The sequence below is a fragment of the Pogonomyrmex barbatus genome, unplaced genomic scaffold (assembly GCF_055798465.1).
Source record: "Pogonomyrmex barbatus isolate J1 unplaced genomic scaffold, ASM5579846v1 scaffold4, whole genome shotgun sequence".
NCBI classification, from domain to species: Eukaryota; Metazoa; Arthropoda; class Insecta; order Hymenoptera; family Formicidae; genus Pogonomyrmex; species Pogonomyrmex barbatus.
In genome coordinates, this window is record NW_028297138.1 from 2517703 (window position 1) to 2541530 (window position 23828).

Sequence of the window (23828 nt, forward strand, 5' to 3'; positions counted from 1 at the left end):
TATTTCTTTTATTGGTAGTGTTACCAATTCTAGCCCGTTACGCGCTTCTCCTCGCGTTACTTGTGCTACTTGATACTTTTCAGCCGTGCGCGTAATCTTGGCCTTCGGTCTGTCGCCTTCATCACCACTACTGCTGCTTGACGCTGAGTCAGCTCTCTCTTCGCGGTTTATCTCGTTTCGTCTTTATCATTGTATTTATTCGCGTTTTATTCGCATTATTATTTGCATTATTATTTTTGACTTGGCGAGTGCTTTTTTCGATTTTATCGTGAAGTATCCAGCATTCTGCACGATTATGTCCTGCTTTCTTGCAGTGCGTACAGTATTTACTCATTGTGTTTATACATGGCTGTCTGTCTGGTTGTGGTAGAGGGAATCGATCCTGTATTTATTCGTTCGGCAATCTCGGCCATGGTGCTCTGTTTTTCCGCATTTGTGACATTGCGGCAGTCTATTCTCGCGGGTGGGTGGGGTATATTCACTTTCGGACGTCCAAAATTCTCCGTTGGTCCCTTAAATTTTTCCTCAGCGCTCGCGCCGGCGTCTGGCAACGTCGTGTAATATTGCGCACGCATTGGTAATTTTATATCATCTTGTAATCCTAATTCGAAGTTATATAAGGCTTATTGTTGTATAGTTTCTAAGATCGCTCTCTTCGATTCTGTTTTGTCATCCTTCGGTCATGGATTCATACAATTCCACAGCTAATTTATCTGTGCATAATTCGAACGCTTTTGCTGATTCTCCCAACTTTTCTTTCAATGTATTAAATTCTAGCTGCAAATATGTGGTACTCTTTTTGCTGAGATAGCACACTTCCAGTTCTCATTTTTGTCTCGTAATTGTGCAAAGTCGGGTATATCTCGCGTTTGGAAATCGGTCATGGCTCTTTTAATTTTGTGCATATTGCTTCTAATAGCTTTCTTCTATTGGATTTGTGTTTTTCATACGTTGCCGCGCTTAGGAATTCCGGCAGTTTGTGCGAAGCTCCGTCGAATTCCAGAATCATGTCGCAAGCTTCTTTTAATCGCATGTACGCGTTCACGGGATCTCGTGAGTTCCGGACGTTCATCATACGTCCGTATAGCCCAGTTTCTCTCGATTCATTAATTCCCGCGTCTGTATCCCAATTGTAATTTGTCATTTCTAGCTGGCTCATATAGTTCTGTAACGCTCGCATTCCTTCCAATATTTCGGTGAGCATCATGTCCCGCAAGTCGCGCGAGGTTTCTGGATCGATTTTCCAGTGTGACTGATTTAAAATTCTCATTTGCTTTGCTTCGTCAACTAAATGACTCCGCGATCGCTTGCGTTCGTATCGTTACTTACGTCAGATCTTGTGTCTGTCGGGCGTAGTAAATCGTCGTCGCGTTTCTCGTTACTCGGCAGTAAACTGTTATTAATATCGCTGAGCGAGAATACGTGTTCAATTACAATATTCGGATGTAACTCCGTTTGGCTCTCTAAGCTATCGTCGGAATAATAATCGTTTAAGTTACGACGCACGTGAATCATGTTTTGCGCTTGTGCAGGGCTCGGAGAGCTCAGACTAACAATAAACGCACGGCGGCCTGTATTGCTATATAATCACGACGCGTTTCTCTCCACGGATGTTCAATTGATGTCTTCGTTCGACATCTATTTTACCGCTTTGCTTAATATCTATTGCGTTCGCTTTTCTATGACTTACATTACGATCGCAATTTGCATGCTGTATGACTTACATTACGGTCGCAATTTGCATGCTGTATGACTTACATTATGGTCGCAATTTGCATGCTGTAGCATTTGCTCGCCTGTTGCGATAGGTTGGCGCTTTCTCCGCTGATATGCTCGCTGACTGCTCTACTGGGTGTCCCTGTTGGATGACGCGACTGGCTCTCAATTTGTGTCCTTTTTTCCTTTCAGATTCCAGGACGTCTCGAGAGGGTTGTGATGACTGCGTCTTCTTCCAGTTCCGACACTTTGGATTCCATTGTTGCCACCAATCTGTTGTGCCGCTCCGGGCGCAACTCGGGAATGCGTGTCGGAAGAGGGAAAGGGGGGGCCACAACCACACGTTGATTGTTAAATAAAACACTTTATTTAACCGACTTCGCTAATTTTGAGTCACCCACCACAGTCGTATCACACTTCCTTACGATCCTACGCGTCGATACTCGTACGTCCGCGCCTCTGAGTCTAAGTCCTCGCCTGATATTCTCGTCGCTCTTTTATCGGTCCGTTGTTACGCGGCCTCCTCGTGTCGAAACATTGTTTAAAGCATTTCGACACGTGTTGCCGGAGTCAGCCGAATTGCACATCGGTTGCAGTCAACATGTTCGTGCATTATTCTTTATTTTTAATTCATATTTTAATTACATATTTTAATTCTCGGGTTAGTCAGAATCCTAGTCGGCGAGGTCGGGTTGCTTTATTTAGGTTGCCTCGCAACAGTCGACAGCGATTAGAGCGTGTTCAATTATTTTGATTTTCGTGAATTCTCGGAATGTATTGGAAGTAAAACACATAGCTCTGTCCGATATTAGACGAGTTGGGATACTATAGGAACAAAAATAATCATTAAGGTGCTTTATCATTTCTTCACTCGTAAATTTACATGGAAAATACGTATGAATTTTGTGAAAACATCGATTATTATTAACAAATCGATGACCTTTTCCCGTTTTTTTTTTTAATGAGCCCAAGTATATTGTTTTGTCGACGTGTATTGTTTTGAAAGGCAAATCATTTTTAGGAATATTATATAGGTATCCTTCCGCCTTACCGCTTGACGGTGAAAACTCAATGCATTGTAAGTAATTTGCAATATATTCTTTGATTTTATCGCGCATTCAGGGAAACCAATATACTTTTATAATGTTATCTATTATCTTGTCAACACCCATGTGATTGTGATCATCGTGGCATATTCTAATTATATTGGAATCCATTGAGTACTGTAAAATAATATTTTTTATTTTTGTCTTTTCGTTATACTAGTCCATCGCGTAACTCATAGTATTTAACATCGCCGTCTTCTAAATCGTATTTTAACAATGTTTTCGTCCCTATCTTAGTGAATAGACAATATTCGCTTTAAAATATTGCTTTCCAACACCAACGCACTACAGCACCGACTTAATGCATCAACATGGCCCATTCATTTCCCGGGATGATGGATTATTTCAAAGTTGTAATTTTGTAGAAAGGCCCAACGCGAGATTCTAGGATTCATGTCTTTTTTGCTCAGCATTAAGCGGAAGTTATCACAAATCCGTCATGATTTTAAACTGTCATCTAGCTAAATAAATGTGAAATCGTTTCAGGGCGTACTATCGCGAGACATTCTTCGAGCTCAAAACTGTAATACTTTTCTACGGGAGTTATTCGTTGGCTCCAAAACGAAATCGGCCGCCAAGTACCATCGTTCTGCTTTTGTAATAGTATACCACTAAACCCGCTAGCATCGCAATATAATTCGGTTTCAAGTTGTGGCGAGTAAATTGCTAAAACCAGTTTATGCGATAAGTGCATTTTAGAGTTTCAAAAACTTCGTTTTCGGAATTGTAGGTGATACTTGCCTATTAATTTAAAAATTTCCGATAAAATCTTAATATGTTCAGTTATATCTTCTGTCGCAATTAAAATATCATCCGTATATAACAAAATTTTATTTTTTCTAATCAGTAGTGCGAAAACGGCATGAACAACACATTGGAATACACGAGGCACATTTCTTAACCCGAATGGCATTCGGAGATGTTCAAATTGACCTCGCGGCATTACAAATGATGTAAATTTAATAGACGATTCATTCATTTTTACATGATGGAATCCGTCTTTTAAGTCCAGAGTCATGAAGTACATTTGTCTTTTAAGTGGTCAATATTATTATCAATAAGCTCAGTGGGAAAATTATCACGTACGATTATTCGATTCAACTCGCGGTAGTCTACACATATTCGTATATTGCCATTTTTTTCTTAACTAAAACTAAACTTAATTAAAACAATAGGACTTGTATATAGGACAGCAAATTACTATGTCGGATAATTTTTCTTTTTAACAAATTGTCGAGAATCTTTTGTAATCCTTCTTTATCGGCTAACGACAATCTAGTTGTGCACTTATAGATAGGTTGTTTCAAGGCAATACTCATTTTGTAAATCGATGCGCAAGATTCCTCTTTTACGCGTTTAATATATTGTTTTACTGTTTAATATAGGCGTGTTTCGTACGCCTTGTGGATTTTTTCATTATCTCATATAGATATCTCATATAGATATCGGGTTTATTTATAATTCAACTCGCGCATTAGGTGATTTTATAACATAATCTACATGTATAATTTCGTCTGTTTCGCATATCTCGTCAATATTCGTAATTTCTACGGTTTTCCCTAATATAATTCGTAACGACGGATACATTAGAAGGTCTCTACCGAGCAAAACATCATATACCATTGTGTCGTCCGGCACGACGCGAAATCTTAGTTTAACTTGTGCGCTTTATAGCTCTATTTCATTATTATTATCTCTATTTCACTATCAAAACATCGCATACTCTGAGTGGCGAACTATTTATATCATGAAATTGCTCAAGGTTCCCACTTATTGGTGACTGCAACACAAAACTATCTTGTTCAAAATTAAACTTATTGGCGAAACTAGAATCGGTAATCACGTCTAAAACTGTATGTCATATTTTCCGCTAGCTAAAATTTTTACCGCGATCATGTAAGGTCTAGGGAGAGCAAGAAGCTTCTGTGGTACGTCCATCAGCGCAACTTGTGTTATCCTCGGGTGACCTTGTTGTCGTTAAAGTTTCTCGATTGGGACAATCCTTCCACTGAATCGCAAGAATAACTGGCTCGTGTCCCCAAGGACCTCTGCTGCCGATTCTCGTTCCGCGATTTTCAGACTGTTCAAAATTTTTTCCTGTCATTGAGGTCCTTTATCAACAGGTTATCTAAGGCCTGATCCTTCCATACTCCTTCCATACCCTTTCGGCTCAATGATAATTTTCTCAAAGGTTCGTAATATATTGTCTCGAGAATGAAAATTTATTAGGTATGCTTGATTTTGTAGATATATATTTGTTGTATTCCTTCAATAATATGATCCAGAAGCTCGTCCTCCGCTACTGGTATTTGATTTGCTAAAATTACTGTGATAATAATCACTAAAAGATTCTTTCCGTTTCCATACGCAAGCCTCGAATTCCCTCCTCAGGGCGAATTTGCTTGGGCGTTAAAATTAAACATTCGTCCCATTTCGATTAAGAGGTCATCAACAGCTATAGTAAGATACTCAGGCTTTGAGTAGAACCAAGAGAGGGCTTTGACTTTTAATCATTAATACTCTCATTGCATTTTTGTCTAACTGGTGAGCATCTCTCAAAAGATCCAGTTAGCATTTCCATTTCCAGAAGGTACTATTAGTAGCATCAAATTCTGGCAACAGTTCCTTAATGTTTCGGACACTGCCCGGGCTGTCGTTCGACGTCACAGCTGAAACTATTGAAGGAATACGGGCAATTTCTATTTCCCTGAAGAAACTGCCGCTCCCTTTTTCAAAGATCTCATTTTCTGCGCAACAAAGTTAATTCCGCACGATTTGGCATCGTCATCCATGGTTCTCATCCATGCTTCTTCACGCTCTTCCCTTACTGACGTGCTAGCCATTATCTCTTGTTCCTCCGTCTCTTTGGGTGCACTTTTCGTCATCTGTGACATTGTCTTGCGTCGTTCGGAAAGACTTGTCCACGCGTTCGGATCTGCGATTATCAATCTTCAGATCATTTCAATCTTTGTTCCGCTCGTCAGAAGTTTCCTTTCCTTCAGAGGTTTTAAGTTCAAACGCCGTAACGTTGTCCCCTTTTCCAGATTCCATGTCTATTCGAGTATGATGCTGCATTCCCTGCTATGCAGTTCGTAAGTGTATTAAGTAGAAATGTATTGACGGTCACACGAGACAAAGAGATAACTAATTCAATCCCCGTAAAAGATATAACGAAGAAGAGAAGCAACAAATATTATACGAATATCACGATGCGCCCATAAGAGGACATCAAGGAATCGAGCGTACTTTAAATCGAATTCGAATGCATTATACCTGGCTAGGCATCACTAAGGATGTGAAAAGATACGTCGCAAAATGCGAGTATTGTCAAAAGAATAAATTAAAGAAAAAAATAAAAACACCTTTAGTAATTACGGAGACACCCGTAAAAAACTCTTCGAAAAATGTGCTTTGGATATCATAGGACTTCTGACTATAACTAACAAATATGTATTAACGTTTCAAGATTGCCTAACAAAATTTAATAAGGCAATACCCATTTCTAAGAAGTAGCCGCCACAGTCGCAAAAGAATTTATTACTAAAATCTTGAACACGGAATACCAGAAAGGATATTAACCGAGACACTAACTTTGTAAGTGAGATATTTAAAAATGTGTCAACTATTGAAAATTGATAAAATACAGACAACAACTTATCATCCCGAAAGTAACGGAGCTCTTGAACGTACGCACCGAATACTGATAGAGTACCTTCGCCATTATATAAACGCTAATCAAACAGATTGGACGAATGGATATCGTACGTAATTTTTATCTTCAATACTATATACGGCAACGGGGTACACGCCATTTGAACTAGTCTATGGCACCAAGTTACCCTAATTACCCCGCCAAAATTATCGTATACCTACGACAATTACGCACAGGAACTAAAAGAATGGCTACGAGCAACAAATCAAATCGCAAAGGAACATTTAAAAGAAGAAAAACAAAAGGCAAAAGAATACTACGATAAAAAAGGGAAGGAAATAAAATTTAAAGTAGGGGACAAAGTATTGTTGTATGACGAAGCATTACATCGCGGAAGATCAAAAAAACTGGATTATGGATAAGTCCATATGTAATCATAGAAAAGAATTCTTATGTAAACTATACATTAAAAACTAGACAAAAAATTGCGGACCCATATAAATCGATTAAAAGCATTTATAACAAATTAAGTCGAAAGTTAATGCAATTGATAAAATATTATCTTACAGAATGATTATATGTGCTATCCAAGGATTACATAAGGAATTGAACACAGAGATGCCATTTAGGGGGATGTTGAACTGACGAGCGAACTCCGACGAAAACGTTCACACATATACACATCTACACATACATAGATACATTTATATATATATACATACACTCATACATTTCTGTACACATATGATACACATATGAACAAATTTTTGTGATACTTCCCTAATCGTAATAAGTGTCTAAGTCTAATTCTAAGAACTCAACATTGTTTCTTCATATAACCTTCTAATCTAGCAATATATAGTTTTGTAAGTACAGGCTGTAAAAGTTTCATATAAAGCAAATATTTACGCGACTTGACAGCTTTGGATCATTTTAAGGTACCAAATAGTAAAAAAGATCTAAATTTTAAAATTTTTTCTTGTTCTTGATACGAAATTCATATGCTAAGCACATATTAATGCATATTAAACTTTAATTGTAGAAAAGGATTTTCAGATCTATAAAGTTAATAAAAAATGAGAGTTATACAAAAATTATTGCATTTTGTAATACAGACAAATTCAGCATCTCCTTAAAATAGAAAATTTTAATCATCATCCTGGAATATACTTTGAAAAAATAGGACATCTACAAGTGGAATCATACTAGAATCAAGTGGAATCATACTGGAAACTTGTTATCTGAGTAAATGTCACCTCACTAATGAAAAAGTTAAAACAAATGCAAGGATATGTGTATAAAACAAAGAATATGTGCCAATGTGATTTACGGATAAAGAAACCTAAACCTTAACAAAATCATAGAAAAGGAGACAGATCAAATCGTTTAATAACCAGAATAATATCTATGCATAATTCAGAAAAGAAAAAAGAGGTTTAATTAATGCAATCAATCTCAAAAACATTATTTGGTATTATGGACGCAAAACTGACGAAAAAATATTAATAAACGAACAACTGACTATACTACATGATATACAACAGGCAATATTACATGCCGTAAAAAATCAAATAAAAATATTACAAGCGACCATAGCCCATATAGATGACAATGAAAAAACGATACAGACAAACAAATACTTTCTCGAAATACCACAAAAAAATCGAGAGAACAATTATTAACAAATGAAAAGCGAACTGATGTATACGAACAATTCACTGTGATTAATACAGTTTTAGCCGACTTAACACGCAATGCTGAAGACATCTTAGAATATTTATTATCAATAAAAAAGGGAATATTACATCCTCGACTAACGCCCATTAATCATATACATTAAAAATTGGACATAAAAGTTGCGGACGCATATAAATCGATTAAAATTTATAACAAATTAAGTCGAAAGTTAATGCAATTGATAAAATATACTAGAAACTCTTAGAGATGCAAGTTACAATTATCAGAAGGACTTTATTTCCCATTTAGAATAAAAAAGGAGTATGGTCGATAATAGAAAAATCAACTACCGTTAGTGCACCACGATATGACAAATATATACACTATCCTACAATTTCCTTTAATTTCGCTTCCAAAATATAAAATATTAAACATAATTCCGTTACCTGTTCCAGATCAGGAAAATTCTTTTGCGGTTATAAAAATAAATAATCTACTATTAACCATAAACACGGAAGGACATACTTATGTAACACTTTCGCGGAACGAATTAAAATGTGTAAAAATCAACGACGAATACTTACGCGCACAAAATTCTTCTATACATCGTGTCAATGCCGACCCAATTTGCGAAATTGAAATTTATTTGAAAACTAAAAAATATTATAAAAATTGTAATGTAAAAAACATTATATCAAATAATACTGTATGGATAGCATTAAGCAATTCCCATTCATAGTTATATTTTTCAGCGACAAAGCAAGTAATTACTATTCAATGTAAAGGAGAAATAAAGAAAACGATTGAGAACACAGGCAAAATCACATTAGAAAATAACTGCAAAGTAGTAATACCAGATTTGACCCAAATAAGAAGGGAGGATGTGCGTCACGGCGGGGCTCGATCACGAACCAATCGTGAAAATTCGTAATTATTTTGCAAAAAAATACGACCTCAACCAAGAATCGAACCTGGCTCTCCTTACCGGACAGGCATCTTATCCTTTCGACTACAGAGGCATGTGATGATATTTATCACAAATAACGTATTTAGAATAATACAACAATACAATGATACACACATATATACATATATCACAATATACATGTATATTCTCTCAAAACTATAATAAAATCGTAAAAAATATCGCATGAAGCGAAAATAGAGTCATATTTGTCACAATATATTATAATATTTCATTATTAGAATAAATCAAATTTCGAAGGTAATATAAATGTAATACCAATAAAAATATAAAATATTATTCAAAATCCTTGGGAAATTAAATAATTTACAAATAAAATTAAATGATGATCTTGATAAAAACGAGAATCTATTTTATCAATCAAAATTCTTTATTTATCCAATGGCAACTAGCCAATGGGCTATGTTAGTTATTATAGGAATAATAATAAGCGTAACAATATTCATATTAAGGAAAAAAAACGGAGCAAGCCTACGAAACGTGTCTTTAGAATTAGATACAGGAAATGAATATCATCTTCCTAGATTTATTCTCAGACGCAATAATAGTACATGTTTCTAGTATAAAAGAGTAGTTGTGATAAGAAAAACTCCGTTCTTCCGTTTTTGTTTCCCAACGAGGGAGGGGTGTTGTAGCCTGAATAGCTACCACGATAAGTCTTGCATTTCGGCATAGCAACGAGTTCGCGCTACGCCGGAAATGCAAATTTGCGAATTCCTGAACAGTGTGCAAACGAAGGTCGCTCGCTGCATTTTATGGTCCGAATAAGGGCTTTAGCGCGAAGCTATACGAAACCGCGGATATTATAAAAACGGCTGACTAGTCGCCGACCGCGGGAGTTCGTCTTTAAATTTCTGACATATCATCTCTCGCGATTGAAATTATACTTTAACGTGAGTGCGGAAATGTAATATATTATCTACGGAAAGTTAATTATTTTAAGAGATATAATCTGTAATAACGAGGAAAATAAAGGGCATTTACAAGAATAGTGAGTGTTATTGCAAGTTTTTCGTGTACTCCTATCAGCACTCCTCATGGATTCCAACTCTTCAGGCGGACCGAATCCCATATTTTTTCTTTGTTGCACCGAGAGGTATATTTGAAAAAAATTTAATTTCGAGAAAAACGCAATGAAGTTTCAACTTAAAATTTCACGTAAATGAAATCTCACGTAAATGAAATTAGTATTTTTCAACTTACACAAATCTATTCCAGGTCCATAAAGTAAATCTTCTGTTGCAGAAGCTGTCTCCAAAATATCAATTTACAAAATATCAATTTATATTCCAATTTTACACAGTTTTACACAGAAGGAGCCGCCTTGCCTCGACAGTTACGGCGCGCTACTTGCGCTAAGTATTTTGTGCAGCGTACCCTTCAAACTCGTATATCTCCGATAATTTTAATTCAAATCACTTCAAACTTTCAGAAAAAATTCTTCAAATGATACAGTTTACGAAAATAAATATTTTCAAAAATCGATTTTTGTCGACCTGTACAACTGCATATAATCTCTTAATCGTACGGATTTAAATTTGGTATTTATAAGCGTTTATTTTGGACGAACGTTTTGGCATAGGTATGATCTTGAAATTCCAAAAATGTTTTCTAATCTTATTTTAATAGTCTATAGACCTAGAGAATTATAAATAATTTGTATATTAATTCACAATTTTGTATATTAATTCTAAATTCTTTCGTTCATCATTTTAAAACTTTTTATTTTTATTCATGATCTATGAACTTACAGAAGTGACATTAAAATTTATAAATATAAAGATATAAAAAAGATTTTATTAATTGAATAGAAAATTATTTGACATTATGAAAAATATATTGAGAGATGAGAAGAAAACAATATTATCTCAAATTATTGATGACAATGATAGTTTTTACGAGCATTATACTGTTACGTCCAAGTTCCGATTTGACGAACAAATCAAGTTAAATAGGGCAGAAGTCTGCAAAATGCTGAAATTGGGCACGAGAACCCGCGGGCGCCCGTGAATGTCCGCCTGTTGTGCAGGAGCATACCTAATATTTTTTGTACTTTGGGATAAAGTTTCGCATTTACAAAAATAGTGTTGCATGTATATATGAACAATAGTACAGTCTTAAATTACTAGTACTCAAATCTTTGTAATATCATAAAATTTTTTTATAACAGTTTAGCTAAACCGTTTAAAGATGAAATATGCAAAAATATGAGGTAATATATAGGACAAAAAAATGCATAAGTTTTTATAAATTCAACTTATATTTAGTTAATTTTTTTATTAGTCAAATAAAGAAATGTGCCCTAGCATGTTTTGATTGTTCTAATAATAAACATTAATTATAAGAAAATTTTAATTAAAATGCTTATCTCTATTTTTAAATATTGTAAGTTGTCAAAATTTGTTTTAGCATATAATTTATTAAAAATTGTGTAACATAATTATTAAATATGTTTAACGAAAATTTAAATATAACAAAGAAATAATACAATAATATAAATAATAACAATGTATTAAAATATAAACTTATAATACAATCATAAAATTATGAATACATATATCACATTTAACAGAAATTAGCGCTTTAAAATTATATTTTTAAATCTAGAAGAATAGTTCTTTTTTCGCGAAGAAAACTTCCAACAATTTCAAAATAAACATCTACTAAACATCAATCTGCTAAACAAAATAAAAGAAAAATAGTAACTAAGCAACGATATAATCAAATTTTGCTCTTGTCTAGAACAGTCAAACACATTTGCGATCTTGTAATTTAACGTTTGTGATGGATAATCAAAATAATAATAATAAGTATAATATAATGAGTATAATATAATGAGTATGTATAATGAATATATTCGGTTCTATATATTCATATGAACAATTATTTTCTATTATGAAATTAAATAAATCACGATTACGCGAACAGTTAACAGATTCACATTTGAATGCAATAATTCATTTAAGTTGTGCCAAAACAATAACATCTGATATATCGTATATGATAATCGAAAAACTATGAATCAAATAATTAAATGTTATAAGAATTGTTTATTTAATATTGTTGTAAGAAATGTTTATTTAAAATATAGTTATATTATAGTTATTATTTTATATACGCGCGCGCGCGCGCGCGTGTGTGTGTGTGTGTGTGTGTGTGTGTGTGTGTGTGTGTGTGTCGCGTTCCACATAATTTCAGGAGTCATCGAGCAGGAGTAAGAGAGAAGTAGAATAACGGGAAAAGAGGCTGAGAGAGAGAAAAGAAGTTATTAGGATTTTTGGGGAGAAACGAGTAATCGCGAAAAAAGGAAACAAGAAGGGTATCGTCGCCCCAAGTTATGATAAGATAATAATTGAAAAGGCTTATTGTTATCTGTTGTTCTGAGATGTATTTCGCGATCCAGGTGATTGATTGGAGAAATCTTAATGGCACTGGTGTCATAACGATTTTAATCGCACACAGATTCTAACTTCTGAGTTCGAAAATTGAATATGAAAACTTGATGCAACGACAGTCTTCATGATGAGAAGTGAAATAAAACAGAAAAGAAAGTGCGGGCTTGATGTCGCGAGTTTATAAAATGTTTCTTGGCAGGCGAATTGATCTCAGGGACGTGCTGGATTTTTGGATTAGTCTCGAATAAGTATAGAAAAATCGCATAAAATAGGGAAAGGAGGAAAGTGGCGTTACTTGGACTATGATTGCTTTTGTGTCTTTAGTTCCTAACGAATGATTGAGCGAGTTTCCAAAGATTTCTATTTTTCTTAAGACACATTGATTTCATTTTCTTGGCACGTCCACCACTGACTGCTAATCAGAAACTTCCGATTGATGTAATCTTAGTCCCACTCTCGGATTCGGGGTCTTAGAAAATTTGTGTTTCTCACGCGTCGGCACTTTCCATTTTATTAGTGGAAACTATAAAATTTTTTATCGTATAGCAGAACACGTTCACAAAAATATTAAAGAATTTAACTATTTGCAGATGGCCTACAATTCAACAGGCTATTTGTTAGGAAGCGGATTCCCCTACACGCCAGAGTCTGTTTTTACATTCTAAGAGAGGATCACGTTCGACTCTTTCTCAGCAAAACCTTTTAAATATTCAAGATATTGTTGGTTTGTCGATGAACAGCCGTTAGCTTTATTGCGAAAGAGAAGAATCGCTGGACATAATAATATTATATAATATTAATGCTATATGGTATACTAATAACACTATATCCTTTATATGAAAAGTAAGCAAATAAAACTGCTGTGGCTTTGCATCAAATGTTAAAAATTCAAGATGCACCATTGGATAGCTGAAAAATCTTTGGATTTGTTATGTTTTCCAAATTTATTTCTTTTCGACATTAACGGACAATATGAGACTAAATAGATTAAACTTCATCATCATAAATTTATTGAATGTCACTTAATATCTACTAAAAATCCGCAATATGGGTTAAATCAACAATATTTGTTTTACTTATTAACTGATGCAAATATTCGTCAACTAAATTGTGGAATTTATCATAAAATGAATGTGAGTAATCATGAGCGATTTCGTTATTGCAGAATATTTAAAAACAATGTCGATAGCTTTACTGGAATCTAATCTAAGTACAATATTTTCCACACTTCGAAATACAGAAGTATAGTATAGGCGTAAATCAAGAAATTATTTAAATGTATGACGCAACATTATGAATCTGCGACATGATTTTTAACGAAGCGTTCCTCCCCACTTTGTTCCAACTTCCTTCGACCGATCATCTGTTGAAGATCGCTGATGACTGGACGGAGTGCAACATGACATCGCAAATTAGCGCTTACGCCAATTTTTAATCCATATCAAAAATTCTCTTATTTCGGAGAATTTGCGAGCGAATTCGACAAATTCGCGGGTGTTTACGTGGAAAACCTTTCCGCGCCAAGCTGAACAACGTGCCACAGAATAAGCACGTTCCCTGTCACGGAGCAAGCATGCTCCTCGCGTCGCGCCGAATACCGCATTACGGAGCAGGCATGCTCCACGCACCGAGCACCGCGCTACCAAATTCCTATTCCTTTTCCTCGCTTCAAATCCTAATTTAACTCTAATTATTGTACTTATTCCACAATATTCTTTATCACTTCTGTGGAGGAGGAGCTCGCCCTCGAGATCAGTCAATTCGATCCGTATCGAAATACTGCAGCCGATCTTAGATGAAAGGGGCTCATTCTCCACAAGAATCATTTGTTTCATCCTTGGAGTTTAGGAAGTTCTAAGAACCAACATTTCGCAAGAGAAGAGTCTAAAACCCGTGTCACACGTATTGCGGATCGGATTGAAATCGCGAATCGCGGATCGAAATTCAGCCAAGGAAAAGTAGCTTCGGGTGCGGATTGCAGATTGCAGAATAGACGCCTCTCTATTTTTGCGATTCGTGATTTAAAAGAGGAGGACGCGGACTTCGGAACACCGATTTTGAAAAAACTTATATATGTTAAAGTACTCTACTAGAAGAATACTTGAGTAAAAGGATAGGATGCAATATTCAGTTGTTTTCGAGAAAAACCGGTTTAAAGTTTATAGCGTTCCTTATATACCGGCCACGTTAAGCTCATTGTCGCCGAGATTGGGTAGCGCGGGCGTCCGGCCCTGTATTACCAATCTGTCGACCCGGGTTCGATTTTTGCCTATTATACTTTTTTTTTAATCTAGAAAAGATTTATTTATTATATTATTATGTTAAATATGTAATATATTGTTATATAAAATAAAATTAATTAACAATTGTTTACATTAAAAATTTTTACCTTTAATTTCAATTAATATCTGATCCCGTCACTAGCTCACGTTGAAGTGATCGCTCACTGTCTTTGTTCAAGAACAGGATGAAAAGGGATTTCAAATTTCTTTGTGTAGAGATATACATTACGGTAGAAAAGTCGTGTGGAAGGGAGGCCAAAAACTGTTATTTGAGGACACCAGGTAGCAATCGGACACAGTGCCAATCGGACACAATAGGAAATGGACGCAGGGATAGTTGCAATCGTGACAGTTTTCCTAAAAAAGTATTAAAAGTGTTATTATATTCGAAGTGCAAGATGCAATCTTTCGCCTTACTAAAATGATCCTAGAAAGATTGGCAAAGACCCCTACGCAAGATTTGGGGATGAAGACGTAATCTTTTGCCTTACCAAATTGATGAGTCTATCATATACTAAAATGATAGATCCTAGAAAGATTAGCAAAGACTCCAACGCAAGGATTGAAATTTTCGCTGGTCATTTTGTTACAAATATAATTTTGTATTGTTTTCGTAATTAGTTCTGTGATGGTGACGGGGGAGGGGGTCGCTTCCCTAACTCCCCCACCAGGGAGCTTTGCCCTCTGGATCTCTAACCGGGGGGGCTTCGCCCCCTGGATCCCTGATTAGGGGACTTCGCCCTCTCGTCTTTAACTATCCGTGCGTCTATTTCCTATTGTGTCCGATTGACACTGAGTCCGATTGCTACTGTGTCCGATTAGTATTGTGTCCAATTTTCAATGTGTTCGATTGCCACTGTGTCCGATTGCAGCTACCGTGTGTCCATTTCCTACGCAACTGGGACTTCCCCCGTACAAAGGTAAGTAAAAAAGTACCTGTATTTGAAGACAGGCGGCGTTATTGATGCAAGATTGGCGGTTTATTTAAATGTACATCATAATATTTAACTTAACGAATTTTATTGTAAAAATTTATAGTTTGATGTCTGGAAAAAGAATAAAAGACATGTAACAAAAGTTGTTGTTGTTTTTAATGTAACTAAGTAACAAAAAAAAGAATGGTAAAAACATCGAAGAAGTGAAGAGCAGAAGGTGTAAGAGAGTTGTAAGAGTGCATGGATGAATGAGTGAGTGAGTGAGGCGTCACAGTATTTCTCCCCCAGCGACGATTACGTTGCGAATCTAACTCTCTTCTCAGCAGGATAGGTACGCAAAAATCTTTCTTCAGAGCCAGAGGAATTGTAGATGATGTGGAAGGAAATCTAGAGATTGGCATAATCATAGAGGATTGCTGAGAAGTACTAGAAAGAGCATCTGGAGATGAGCCGGATGAGTTATCAACATTTCTCTAGGTAAGAAAGCCGACTTTAAACGTTCTGTGGAAATATTTACAATTTTCCTTACAACATTTATTGAAAACAAATAATCAAAGATACAATTAACAATAGGAAAAGGATCAGAATAAGAAGACTAGAGAGATTTTTTGATATATCTTCTCTTATCCAAACATAAGTACAATCGACTAAATTTTTATGCACAAAAGGTGATTTTCTACGATAATTTTTCTATGATAACTTGTCGGAGTGAATTTATGTTCCTCATGTAAATTCTGTGTTTTTCCAAAAATTTCTCCAAAAATCCACTGAAAAATCTTCTTCAGTAAAAAATTCTCCTGGAATTCGAAGTGTCATAGAGGAATTCAACAGATTCAGCATTCAAATCTTTTTTGAAACAAGAGCGAAGTCCAAGAACTGAAGATAAAGATTCCAACCAATTATGTATTTGGTGACACATTGTAGTAGTTTTAACTGTTCTATACCATCTTTCAAGAATGCCATTCAAAGCAGGATGATAAGTCGAAGTACGAAGTACGAATGCGATTGTATCTAATTAAGTTCGTTAAAGCTTTCAGTAATGATGCTTTATATTACGGACCTTGATCAAATGTAATGATAACAGGGGACCCATATTTAGCCACCCAATGTGAATAAAATGATGTCGAAATTGTTTCTGAAACATTCTTAAGTAATATAAGTTCAGGCCACCTTGAAAATAATTGTAAGACAGTACTGAAAATTCTGACATGTAGGAAGAGAACCAATTAAATCCAAACATGTTGAAAACGTTGATTAGGAATTGGGATTTGAACTGGCACATTCTTGGTATGTCTAGAAATTTTTGCTTGTTGACATGCAAGACAAGTACGTGTCTATTCTTTGACATCTTTCTTCAAAGAAAGCCAAATGAACTTTTGCAGTAATTGTTTGGCTGTAGATCTCCCACTGAGATAAGAAAAACCATGAATAACATCAAAAATTTTCTTAGGAAGATATTGAGAAATATAAGGTCGAGTTTCAAAGAACAATCACAATATATAAGTGCTGAAGATCCAGTGAAAATCAACTTCCTCAAATATAACGAAGAATCTGAAGAGAGTAAGTTTTGAAATTCTTCGTCTTCTTTTTGATGGTCAGCTAATTCCTCTAGCAAAATTACAACTGGTATTGAAATTGATTCAATTCTAGATAAGAAAGGCAATATAAAAAGGCATATTAACCTTTCCTGAATTATGTTAGAAGAAAATTGAATAATAAAATCCAACTGCTTTATCTGTCTTGAAGATTTTATCTAATTTTTAACGAAAGACATAAGTTAAAGATTTGTGATCCATGCGAATAATACATTGTTTTCCTTCTAAAAGATATCTAAAATGTTTGATAGTTAAGTAAATGCTCAGAAATTCTCATTTATCCTCATTTATTATAAGTACTATAATTTCTTTGAGTTTTGTCTAATTTTCTTCAGAAAAGAATGCAATAGACTTATTAACATTATCTATGATTTGCTCTAGAGATGCACCAATAGCAAAATCAGAAGCATTACAAGTAAGAATTAAGGGGACTTGAGGTGCAGGATGAGAAAGCAAGGAAACAGAGATTAATGAGATTATCTTTATATTTCTAAAAAGCTTGTTAAGCTTCTGAAATTCATAAAATTTCTTTTTTGTCTCTTTTAGAGAATTTCTTAAATTATCAGTAAGCAGCACTTGATTAGCTGCATTCTTGAGACAATGACGGTAATAATTAATGATTTCTATAAATATTCATAGATCATGAATCGTTTTTGGTTTAGAGAAATTAATAATTGATTGTACTTTCTCTGATGTAAATTTGATGCCTTGATTAGAAATTACATAACCAAGAAAAAAAACTTCTTTCTGATCAAAAAGGCATTTAGAAAAATTTAGAGAAATTTCGGCATTTTGGAGACGATTAAAAATAACGCGTAAGTGAGCAATATGTTTATCTTCATCTTTAGAAGCAATAAGAATATCATTCAGATAACAAAAAGCAAAATCTAAATCATTCAATAAAATGTTCATAAGCCTTTGAAAAGTCTAAGTCACGTTTTTTAAACCAAAAAGCATAACTAAAAATTTGAAAAATCCAAAGGGGATTATTGCTATCTTATGAATATCTTCCTTCGCAACAGGAATTTGATAATAAGCTTTGACTAAATCAATTTTAGAAAAGATGGTCCTACTAAAGAGTGCTGCAGAAAAATCTTGAATATGAGATAGTGGATAACAGGTATTGTCGCTCTTCAAAGCTCTGTAGTCACCACATAACCTCCATGTATTTTGCTCTTTTTTAGGTACCATGTGAAAAGGTGCTGCTTAAGTACTGCTCAATAGTCTGCAAATACCTTGTTTAACCATGAACTTATTAATTCCTTTTTTGCAAATCTGAATTTTTCTGGAGATATTCTTCTTAATATTAAGAATTTAGGAGGTTCTTCAATAATATTACTATGATCAAAAAGTAAGGTGACTTTTTGAAACACAAAGTATTTATTTATTTATCCAAATTTATTTTGTCTCCTTCAAAGTAATCCCCTTCCACTGCAATACACTTATTCCAACGTTTTTTCCAGTCTTCGAAACAGTTTTTATATCCGACTTCTATTATTTCCTTCAAAGCGAACTTTCTTGGATGGTTTCTATGGACTCAAAACGGCATCTACGGAGTGATTTCTTCAATCGAGGAAATCGGAAAAAGTCACATGGTGCTTGTGGAACAGTATTTGTGTGATTTTTAACAAAAAACGAATAATTATTAACGAATAATTATTGCGATGTGCAATGATGCGATCGTAATGCCTAAATTGTTCTTCAAAATTGATTGAACTGATCCAAATAATATTCCAGTAATGTCTACAATGTCTTTAATACTTAATCGATGATTATTCAGTTTAAGATCCTTAATTTTGGTAATGTTTTCTTCTTGGTTGACGTGGAAGGTCTTCCTGAACAAAGTTTATCTTCAACTGCCTATCTATCATCATTAAAGTTTTTGTACCACTTGTAAATATTACATTTTTTTTACATAGCTCCATCGTAACACTTTCTTAATATTTTTAATGCATCAGCACAAGAAATTTAATTCAAGGTATAGTTCATTTTTTTAAACAAAATTTAATGCAAATTCTTTGCTCGATAAATGTATCCATTTTAAAGTCACCGACAAAAATTTTTAACAATTAGAAAAAAACGCTATAATTTCTAACTTAACGCTATACTCTAACTTAAGTGAAATGATTTGAAATTTCTGTCAGATGTCAAGGACAATCATATCAACTTGAAAAACAAATGGTTATATCGATACATAAAGCGCGCGAATTTTTAAAACAAAACAAACTCACTTACTTTTTGATCATAGTAGTAATTCGGCGTTCAATATCATGAGATCCAGTTACAGAAAGTGGAACAAAACGCGTGAGTTCTGGAAAATCTTTTAGAATTCTATGATACAGAGAGTTAGGCGATAGTACAAACAGAAACTTGGTTGACATCCTAAATTTGCACCAATTTTTTCAGACTCAATAAGACATCTGTTTTAAACATCAACAAGAAGATTGAAGTGAACTAGAAAATCTGCGCCTAAAATAGGTTTCTGAATGTCAATCACGCAGAACTTTCAAAGTCCTTCGTGAACCAAGATCCAACGTGACAGTTTTTAAACCGTAAGTGTTGATTTTAGATCCATTCGCAGCAAAAGTTTAAAGTCAGAAGGTATTGTTTTGTATTTAAATATTTTTCTAGGAAGCAAAGAAATATCCGCGCCCGAATCAATGAAAAAAACTGAGATTACAGAATCTATTATAAATAATGACACAGCGACAATTCGAGGCTGTCGAAAGTTGCAGGTTCCAACGCCAAACTTAGTTTTCCTGAGCATCAAAAAGTTTTCAACATGCTACAAGGTACATTTCTTAATTTTATTATCAAATTTTCTATGATAAAAGCACATAGAATGGCCTTCAGTGACTACCTTTCTATTTCAGGAATTTGATTAGGAATATCTTCTACTTAAACAATTTCTAGATTTACTTCGCCGATACGAAACTTCTAAAATCGCAATTCATTTTTCAAAATAAAAAAAATCGGGTTGTTTGGCATCAAGAGAGGAATTGACAACGACAGCTAGATATCTAGTATCGCGTTTAAGAATTTTGTCAAATTCAGTTAACTTGGTTAAAGGGACATTTTCAACAATCGCAAGAGTAGCTGGAACTTTATACGATAATCGTTGTAACCAAATAGAATGAAGCATACTACCAGACAAAGTGCCAAATAATTGCCGAATTTCACATAAATTTCTGTACGCTTTCTATCATTTAACTCAATTCCCGCAATTAATTGTCATAAATGTTTCTCTTCTGAATCAGTAAAACGATTGATCAAAGCGTTCTTCAAATAATTATATTTATCAACTGACGGCGAATTTCTAATTTCAGAAACTGCAATCAATGCTTGTTCATCGAGATGCCGAATTACTGAACTATATTTCATTTCATTAGATCATATGCGAAAAAGTAAAAATTCTCTTTCAATTTGAGCAAACCACAATTTTGGCTGTTTATGTCAAAAGATAGGTAATTTTAATTTAAATTGATCTGATTCGACTTACTAGCTTGCAGGTTTGGCATACCCGAAGTTCCGACTCTAGCTTGTTGCGATAAATCCAAAGTTGTAATAGTAACCACCTTATCCGAATTAGCTTTTACAGGAGTTGCCTATCAACAGGCATCTCGAAGCTCAATGATTCTCTCTTCCATGAAGGCTTGACAAATAAGAAGTTTCCAATGCACTTTCAAGAAAATGCAGCTGCTCAGCAATTAAACTTCCCATTTATGACACTTCACAAACACGACTGCATAATTCAACGACGTTGGAGTCATCAAAATTTGTGACGGTTTATTTAAATGTAACCAAATGTATACAATATTTAACTTAACAAACTTTATTATTGTAAAAATACGTGTTTACAGTTTGATAACTGGAGAGAGAATAAAAGGTATGCTGTTTATAACAAAGTTGTTTTTAATGTAATCAAGTAATAAAGAAACGAAGGTTAAAAACATTGAAGAAATGAAAAGCAGAAAGTGAGTTGTAAGAGAGTTGTAAGAGAGTGCATGGATGAGTGAGTGAATGAATGAATGAGTAAGTGAGTGGGTGGCTGAGTGAGTAAGTGAGTGAGTGAGTGAGTGAGTGGGTGGGTAAATGAGTGAGTGAGTGGGCGAGTGAGTGAGTGAGTGAGTGGGTGAGTGAATGGATAAGTGAGTGAATGAGTGGGTGAGTGAGTGAGTGGATGAGTGAGTGGATGAGTGAGTGATGAGTGAGTGAGTGAGTGAGTGAGTGAGGCGCCACAAGTTGGTATTACTATGAGATAATGATGAGGACGTAGTTACTGATGAAATCGTTGAAAAGGTCAACAACATGATTCTCGCTGATCATTGAACTAAAGTATATGAAGTAGCAGAAGCTATAGGCGTGTATGGAATGGTATTCATTATTTTCCATGATAACTTCGGAATGAAAATACTGTCGGTTCAATGGGTGTTGCGATTGCTCACAATGGACAGCAAGCGGATGCGGCTATCAATTTTGAAGCAGTGTTTGGAGCTGTTTAACACGTAACTGCTACGCCGATTTTCTGACTTTCCATTCGCGCCACTCGACACCGTAAATGGACGAGCGTGTCAGAACCTGCTCAATACGTAAATCAAAGCATAAATAAATGATAAACGTAAGTGAGTAGATGTTGGGACAGTTAATGTTTTCTTACAGATGATGTTTCAATCTCGCAGAAGGCACAGTATACATAATTTCGTTTTTTCCAGTAAAACAAAAGTCAGGCGCCGGTTCGTGGGGAAAATCTAATGCCGATTCCTAGAAACTGGTGTGGCAGTTAACGTGTTAAACGCCACAGGAGTTTTTGCGTTGAGTCGTAACGTTGATGGAACATGGATGCATCACTACACATCGGAGACCAAGAACAGTCAAAACAATGGATTTCATCCGGTGAACGTGCTTCGAAGAAGGCTAAGAAAGTCCCATCGGCCGGAAAGGTGATAGCCATTGTTTTTTTGGAATGCGCAAGGCGTGATCTTCATCGACTATTTAGAAAAGGGAAAAACTATTACAGAGCAGTACTATGCTGATTTATTGAGCCGATGTTGAATTGAAGAAAAAACGGTCTCATTTGGCAAAAAAAGTGTTGTTCCACGTGTTGTTCCAAATGTCGTTCACGACAATGCACCGGCTTACTCCTCCGTAGTCGCCACCGCCGAATTGCGCATACGCGATTGCTGTCGCATCTACCGTACTTTCCAGATTTAACACTCTGCGACTTCTTCCTGTTTTCAAACTTGAAAAAATGATTCGGTGGAAAGAGATTCACGTCGAATGAAGAGGTCATCACCGAAACAGAGGCCTATTTTGCAGAGTTCGATAAATCATATTTTTCGGAAGGGTTGCCAAAAAAATAGCAGGAGCGTTGGGAAAAGTGTATCCTCCTAAAAGGAGATTATGTTGAAAAATAAAATAAAATAAAATTTTTATGAAAAACTTGCGTCTTCATTATTAACATGATACTTATTGATTTGCTCTCGTATATATGATTTATTTATTTTATTTATTGAATTTAATGAATTTATTTATTAAATTTACGTTATTGTTTGAAATAATAATATGAATAATTAGATTTCTAACTTTGAAAAATGAATAGTGTGAACATATATACATACATAATTAGTTATTAATTATTGAATAAGATTATGTGATGTTGAAATGTTATTTTAAGATGTTGTGTTGTTATCATGTTATTCAATTAATATTGTAACGGCATGCATACCGTTACTAGTTTAGGAGCCGACCACCAGCCCGGTCTCTTAGAGCGCCATTACCCGTGTAATTCCTATCGTGGGGAACTTCTCCCACTGGAGAGAATCATAGAGGTAGGGGCAACCGGAGCGGTATATAGGCTCGCCGGCACAGTTCCCGTCTCGAGCGAGATAAGGTGCTCCCGAACGCCGAGACTTCCTTATCAGCCTTCCTATCCTGACAAGATCACGGAGAAGGATGTTCTCTCTGAAGCCATAATGCTACCGGCGTTGGTCTTTTTATCTTAACGAGATCACAGTGTTACCTCTCCAAAGCCGGCGTCGGTAACGTGTTTGAACGCGCGCGGCTGCCCTCGTTTGGGACTTGTATATAGTGTACATAGTTAGCTTGTAAGTCTCTCCCACTCTTTCTTGCGCCATATATCAATTCACTCCGCTTCTACGAACCTTGTATCTTTCACTATATCGCTACTCCGCTTTAGCGAGCTTGTGTGTTCCGTTTATCGTTATAAATATTATCGCCGCTGCGTTCGCATATCACACACACACACACACACACACACACACACACACACACACACACACACACACACACACACACACACACACACACACACACACACACACACACACACACACACACACACACACACACACACACACACACACACACACACACACACACACACACACACACACACACACACACACACACACACACACACACACACACACACACACACACACACACACACACACACACACACACAC

At 35.3% G+C, this 23828-nt stretch overlaps 1 protein-coding gene, 1 long non-coding RNA gene and 1 pseudogene across 6 annotated transcripts in view; 1 reads left to right on the top strand and 2 right to left on the bottom strand.

Annotated features, from left to right (window-relative positions):
• Positions 1 to 23828, bottom strand: part of LOC105423790 (transmembrane protein 114) — a 517194-nt gene that overhangs the window by 471563 nt on the left and 21803 nt on the right. The gene's annotated exons all lie outside the window — the stretch shown is intronic.
• On the bottom strand, positions 1833 to 5716 carry LOC148935640 (uncharacterized; annotated as a pseudogene).
• LOC105423788 (uncharacterized) lies at positions 13757 to 22710 on the top strand. 2 transcript variants are annotated; one of them, XR_016140176.1, is made up of 5 exons: positions 13757 to 16225; positions 16322 to 18463; positions 18528 to 19895; positions 19975 to 20135; positions 20217 to 22710. It is a non-coding gene; the product is annotated as an uncharacterized LOC105423788 (long non-coding RNA). The 2 variants fall into 2 exon arrangements; XR_016140175.1 differs by having other exon boundaries at positions 16322 to 19895.